Source organism: Xiphophorus hellerii, chromosome 2 (assembly GCF_003331165.1).
Source record: "Xiphophorus hellerii strain 12219 chromosome 2, Xiphophorus_hellerii-4.1, whole genome shotgun sequence".
Classification (NCBI taxonomy): domain Eukaryota; kingdom Metazoa; phylum Chordata; class Actinopteri; order Cyprinodontiformes; family Poeciliidae; genus Xiphophorus; species Xiphophorus hellerii.
In genome coordinates this window covers 17583690-17591387 of record NC_045673.1, presented here as the reverse complement: position 1 = coordinate 17591387, position 7698 = coordinate 17583690, and positions in this window count along the sequence as shown.

Here is a 7698-nt window from a genome sequence, read left to right as displayed (position 1 = left end):
AGCCTTCAAAATCTGACAGTCTGAGCTCATACACAAAGGAATTTCACATAGATCTCACTAATTAAGTTACGCATTTTCAGATTCATATTCAGCCACCGTGTCACAGATCAAAGAGGACATATATTGTATTATCTTTAACAATGAAGCATTTTTTTTCCCTCTTTTGCTGAAGAAATAACCAGTTCACAAACAGAATCCACAATGTTCAATCAGACTGCCACGGTTTCCATAGCAATACAATACAAACAATAAAAAAAATCTATTTTTTATTGGCACTGAAAGACGACTACAGACTGTGTCAGCCGTGCGACACATGAAAGGTTTTCCATTATTTTGATAAAGACCAGAAACCCACCAGAAATTGACGAAACAGGAGTTTCTTGCCGACCGGTGAGCACAAGGCTTTGCCTCATGCAGCCATGCTGTGAAATCTTCTATTAACTTTTCTTTATCTCACAAATAGATGAAGAACAAATAAAGTGTGCTGAATAAACTAGTGCAGATTGTTATAATGCCCTGTGAAATTGAGTTGGCAGTGGGGAAAGAAGTCAGACACAATACAAATACACATCTAAATAAAAGAAAAGATGTGGATGTGATATCACTGCTGACTTGGATTTTATGAGTAAAGTCTTGAACCACTTGAATATCTTGCATTTATTTAAACTTTTTTAATAAATCATCAATGTGTAAGTGTGCAAGTGATTTAGTTTAATCCGTTAATCCATTTAGTTTAATCCATTATTTGTATATCCAGAAAGTATTAGTCATTTTTGGATATGCAGTAACTTAAATTCTCTCTTTATTATCATAGTTTTGACTGATTTAACTCCGGAAGTCTAAGATTCTTAAGTTTATCTAACACTAAGTTTCATTCAATGTGTTACAAATAATTTGAGTTTTGCATAAAATAAAGAAATCCTAAAATGATAACACCTAACGCTATACTGTCACTTCCATTTTAGCTGATTTTAGTCTTTTCTAACAAGTCGAAGTGGAAATGTTCTTATCAGTGGAATACAAGAATATGGAAAATGTCATGGATAGATTTTTGCAGTCATGAAGTCACACAGGGAAATGTAGTTTTGCCTATTGTTTAAATTACTGTTTTGTTCTGAAGTCTGTTCTGTTGTCCTGTCTTTCACTCTCAACATCCCAATTTCCAGATTAAGCAGCTCCACAGCTGACTGGAATGTGAAAATAAGTAAAGAAGATTTGCGCTGACTCTTAATTTGTAAGCTTGTGTCCATAAATACAGATGGATGTTTGGGTAGAAATAGAGCAGTGTAACTGGTACGGTTGACTACCTATTATAACCATATTCAACACATAAAACAATCCAAACTTTTAAGGAAAAAAGTTTTTAATTGAAAAATGAGACCAAGAGAAGAGAGGCTTGATTGAACGACAGGTGTGAAGATTTGATCGTTACACACCACGGGTTCTGTGGAGCTCAACACTGAAGGTATGCCAATTGGTAAGAAAAAAAAAAGGGGGAGTTGTGTTTTATGTTAAAGAGGACAACTTTGATCCTTATAAGTGCTGGATAAAACACTAAACAAAAACAAATGTCTGTTAATAAATTTCAGTAGATTAGTGCAGATGGACATGGAGGCATGTTGCAGGATTTTTCTACAGGTAGGTTCAACAGTAGGAAAAAAAGTAGAAACACTTTGATTTGCACAAACAGACAAAGATAAAAGTGATGTGAATGCTCCCAAATGTTTTTCACAGGTTTGATTAAAATCATTTGGATAACTATCTCAAACACAGTGAAACCAAACCTGCACTGGTTGACAGTACAGGTTTGGTTTTGACTGAAAGTGAGTGAATTTCAGCCAAGCCTTCACTACAGAATGGTTTTTGAACCTGATTGTTGAACCTGGAGCCTCGATAATTTTGTTCCCTCTCCTGCAGCAAGTTGCTCACACACTAAGTTGCAGCCAGTTCTGCAGTCGTGACCAACAACCTGCATATGTTTTTTATGGCAAAAACACAAATACTGTACAGCAGACATGAAACCCGGCTCTCTCTCTGACCTTCACTAAATAAATCTCATTGTTGTTCCTGGAGTGTAAGACGCATGGACACCGTGTAGTACAAGGATAGAGCATGCTATGCAGGATGTTCATAACAGGCTTTCCATCTCTGTACTGATATGTTGCTATGTTACCAGACTGTTATGTGCCTCTTTTCTCAGAACAGAAAGCTCTTCATATTCACAATTTGAGGGGGGTTACGGCGCAGCTAATGGGACCTCGGGTCTCTCAAGAGGCGAATGCTTTTCACAACCTGCAAACATTAATGTTCTTCCCAGTAGCACAAGATCAGAGGGATTCATAGAAAAATGGTTAGACATGTTTAGATTGTATTTATTAGTGTATTTGAAACAAAAAATATTATGCAGGGAATGGGATGGAATAAGTAATAGGATGAATAATATTAAAATAAAAAAGCTACAAAATATACAAAAAACTTATTTAGCTAAAGTTTATTTATTTTTTCCTTTAGTTTGTTTTTTTTGCGATGTAGGTAACAATTTTACAGATAATAGATTAGTTTGGATTTTTTTTAAGTCAGCTTCTTTGAATTTGATATCCATCATAATTTCCGAATCTGTAGCAGCCAGACAGATATCAGTGTTAGCTTTTGGGAAAAGTTAATAAATCCTCAGTCAGTGAGAAGAACACAAACACAATATACTGTACCTCATCAAAATACCTAAAGGATCATGTGATTGTGAGTCTAGATAAAATGGAAGATATTAAAAAGTCTCACGGTGGCAATATTCTTAAATATTGCGATGCCAATGTCAGATGTGATATGTATTCCTATTTTCTGATTTGTTCTTTTTCTCATCAGTGCGTCCATGACTTCTCTATCATGGTGACCTTTAACATTTTGAACATCTGCCCATCTGGCTATTATACTAGCGTGTAAAATCCGAATTTATAACACTTAGAATACATTAATCAGCAATGATTGCACTGATAACAGTCCTTTGCAATATGGATATTGTACACACTCATATTTACAGAGTTCATTTGAGACCAGATCTTGGTCGCAAATGAGTCTTCAACTCCTCCAGTTGAGGCTAAGACAAATCCCCGACAAAATAGGAGGAAGTGACTTGTTTCCAACTCATGCATTTTATTTTGCATGTGATTTCTCAAATCCTGGTTTGATTGTAAGTCATTAAGATCCCAAAAGATAAAACAAAAAAACAATCTAGAATCCAGTAGTAGCCTAAAAAAAACAACGTACATGTGTGAAGCGGGTTTTTCTCTCTCGTTCTCAAACAGATTTGTGAATAAAATGAGCTCATCCTTTATTAATGCAGCTCATGAATACAGTCAAGGAGAAAAGGAGGTAAAGTGCGGTTCCATCAGTCTCTGTCTATATTTGAATCTTGGGCAGATGGGACCTTCTTGCGTGCACAGACGCAGCCCATAAACACTACTCATCGTCAAGGATGAAGAGGTTCAAAGATTCTCCTCATTAGAGAATATATATATATCCAGGGATTCTTCAACTTTCAAACTGTATTCTTAACTCACATTATTACATTTCTGACCTATTTTGTCCTAACAAGCTTGTCTTTGATCTTGATTTTGGGACGGCCTGCTTGTGAGCTGAGGTGCTATCAAAATGATAATTATGAAAATTGTTTTCTCTGTCGTGTGTAAGTAAAAGTACATTTATTTTTGGATCATTGCTCCCTCATGGCGTGACTACATAAAACAACAAAGGAGAATTAAATACTTTTAAAGTTCAATCTAAACACCTGCCTCTGTTAAATCTGGCACAAATTTGACATATTGAGTAATTACAGCTTGGAGATATCCCTAACAAGAGGTGCCTCAGTGTTTAGACTGTGCTGATAAATAAGCACTGATGCATATCAGAGGGATAATCACTGCTTTTCTTACAAGAATGTCCTTTGATTCACACCCAGCTGCAGTCAAGGTGTCGAGCTTTTCAAAAGAGTCCCTGCCAATTTCAACAGAGACTAAAATGCTGTTTAATATATCCTAATGTTTAAGTGATTAAAATCAATGTATAACTTCACAGACAGAGTCAAGCAAAGCAAACACAACACCACACAGAAAAATTACAATTATGAGTTATTATTAACTAGTAGTCAACAGCAACAAGCAATTTCAATGTTGTTGTTTTTTTCTCCCCTTTGGTTTCTCCAACAAGTCAAAGCCAGTTTTATGTTTGCACTTGTCTGGTCCTTGTAAGGTTTCTTGCTTTTCTTCACTTTCTCAGGCAGAATTGTCTTGGGCTTCTTCATTTTATCTGCCAACATAAAACATTTTGACTGTATATCCATGACAGTCAAAATGTTTTCAAATTCCCCCGGCGTTTCAGGGGATGCTTGGCACAAGAAATGTGTATAATTTATACCAATGTTTCATTAAAAATGAGTCAAAAGTTGTAGAATTCACTCATTCTCAACCTGACATATGTACAGTCAAAGAAGAAAAAAGAAAGTTTGAATGTTTTCCAGCACCGTTATGCATTGACATCCATGACAGTTTTGTCAGTTTCCCGCTCTACGGCGTTCAGGTTTATACTGACAGGAAGCCAAGGTAATAAAACATCAGCAGTGACCTAACAGAAGCAGCTATTGCTGCCTGTCAATCTGAAAAGGAGGCGTTTTGACTAACAGTCACAACTGTTTGAAATCCTTTGTTGCTGAACTTTAAATATGCATGCTATGAACATGTTGCCATGAGTTGGACTGGCGACCTCATCTGGGTGTACTCCTCCTCTCATCCAATGACTGGGGGAGAAAAGCAGCCGCAATTGGAAATAATATTTTTTCCATGACATTTGCCCTGCATGGATAAAGTGAATATGGCCTATAGATGTTGAATGTTGGTCTATCAAAACCCAAAGAAATCCCACAGAATCCCAGACAAAATACAAAACCTCAATCCAGAAAGGCAGCTGTAAAGTTATGACTAAGGTAAAATGTTAAAGGCTGATATCACAAGTCTAAACATCAAATCAGTTTTGCAGTTTTCCTAAAAGTAGATGATCTGATATGATCAAGAAATCAAGAACTGCAGACTGTCTGAGTGAGAGAAAAGACTAAGTAAATAATGCATCTAAAAACAAAGTGGACTGAATTCCTTTATGTCGCTTTGTGTTCCCTCATGGGGAACATCAGACCTCTCTTTTTTCTTGATTTGTCTATGAATAATCGGATGTAAATTTAATTTAGGATTTCAAATTTACTCAAAAACATCATTATTAAATCATTTTGCAGGCCTCTGCAGATGGGTTTGTTTGACAGTGTCCACAGTTCTCAAGGACTCTGTGTATCTGTCCTACTTACCATCTGTACACGTTTGCACTCTTTATTTGTCCTCAAACTTAAGATGTTTTCCAACCACGGCTCCATGAAGTTAGATACATTTACCTTACTTGACTTAGTTTGCTTTGAACCTTTTGGGATTTTTCTATCCTAGAGTGAAATCTTTAGAGGTTGGTTTTTCTGCATTTGCTGGCCATTTGGCATACACTCAGTTGTTTAAATACAAGCAGATACAAATTTCACATGAAGGTTCAGAAAAACCGAAACAATTTTATAAACTAAATTTAACATCTCGCAGACAAATTTAGACAAGTTGTCTTGCTTATCATGGAAGAACGGTTTCCCCACCACCATTGTGATATAGAATAGACTCAAGTTATATGACTTTGAAGATATGATAATTGTTCAATGTCAAACGTTGCTGAATAATTTCTCAGGCGCTAAAAATAAACACATAGGACTGAAATTCACCTAAATATTTATACCCCTCAAATCAAATAAGAATAATTCTGACATTTTTATAATAAGAACTTATTATGTCATACTTTCTGTGTGACTGAAACTGACAAATACCACTGAGAATTACAACTTCTGTCTACCTCTATGAGGGGTTTTAATTAGGTCTTTGTCCAGGTTCTGCCTGATGACTCTCATCTTTTAGCCGAACCAGGAAAATGTATCAAGGCCAACTTTACACAAAACTACAAAAACATTCAATTATGAGTCCCATTTTGGTCCCAATTACAAATGCCAGAATTTTTTTGTTTTTGTTTTCTCTTTAAAAAAATTTTCATAAATCAAATAAATGAAACTTTATGGTGAATTTTAATCAATCAGACTCACTCAAGAGGCATTATTCTCCACGTCTAAGGAACGATAGACCCTTTTCTTTTATGGTAAATTAAACTTTTCGCAAATAATGTTGACTCTGTGAATCAAAATAAAATAATGTTTAAAACTGACTATTAGATAAAGCTAACCAGTGTTAGAACGACTTAGCATATGATTTTCAGCACAGTCAACTGAGCTTCATGCATGAGAGATAACAGATGTGTGCCGGCTATGCAGCTGCACACATCAGGTGACAACACTGTCTCCTGTGAAGCATACTGTCACCTTAAAAACAGCAAAACATAATATTCTGTTCCTAAACAGCCTTTAAATGCAATAACTTTCTTGTTTGAACAAAATACATTTGCGAATAGTTTAAGAAGATTACGGATTTTTTGAGTAGACAGACCTTTGTAGGGCCTGCTGTCGATAAAACTGAGACAAACTTGGATGAAAATAGTGCCTACTTAAAGAATCATCACTAAACAATGTAAATTTTGTACTCTGTATATTTGTTGGAGGTGATGAGTGAAGCAGGAAAAGCAAGAAAGTACTGGGAAAAAGAAAAGAGGAAAGGTTGAAGGTCAAAGTCATCCCCTGAGTATTTGTATATGGGTTGAACATGTTTATCAATGTTTTGGTGCGGACCATCCCTCTTCATGTCCTACGGCATTTTGCTTCCATGAGCCTCCCAGAAAAGAAAGATGTTGATCCTCCCTTTAATTCCCCAGGTGAACCGTGCAGCTGGAGGAAATACTGTAGAAAGAGCTTCTAATCAAGTGCAGTAAGCATCTTCTCCTGACAGCAAAACACCATGAAAATCTCAACGTGAGATGCAAGTGAAACATTTTATAGTATTGTGAAGTTATATTGCATCACTGAGATTTTAAAAGAAAGACAAATCCTTTACCTTTCAGATACTGCTACATTTAAAAAGATTTCTGGACAATTCTCAGGATTATTATTTACCTAGAATTAGTCAAACATAATTAAACCTCAACAAAAGATTGTAAGAAGAGTCAGTGACTGACCGCTAGTATTTAATGAAAACATGAATTAAATGTAAGCATACTCAAAGATAATTAAAAAAGTAATTATCAAATTTTTCTAAACAGGGTCAATTTTATGACTGCAAAATATTACATATATTTATAAAATATTTCAACAGCTTGTTTGTCTCTCAGAAAACTGAAGAAACGGATTTAATAGCCCAGTTCAAGATTCGGTATCTAATTTAAACCTAAGATGGGAGGAAAAAAAGGAACAGGAGCTGAAAACGAGAGCTGGCATCAGCCTTGATGTGTCAGTTTTCAGCACCAGAATTTCTACAGCAGAACTAAGAAAGATTACCTTACCTTGGTTCAACGTTGTTCAGTCACCAAAGGCAGGCCTTGCTGAGTTTAGCCAGCTGGGATTAACAGAAAGCTCTTTGATACTTTCTCTTTATTTCTTTGCTTACATCATTCATCTTACCAAATAGTCATTTTTCCAATTTTATTTTGCAGTTGTTGTGCCCAATAATCTTAAAATACATTTTCTGC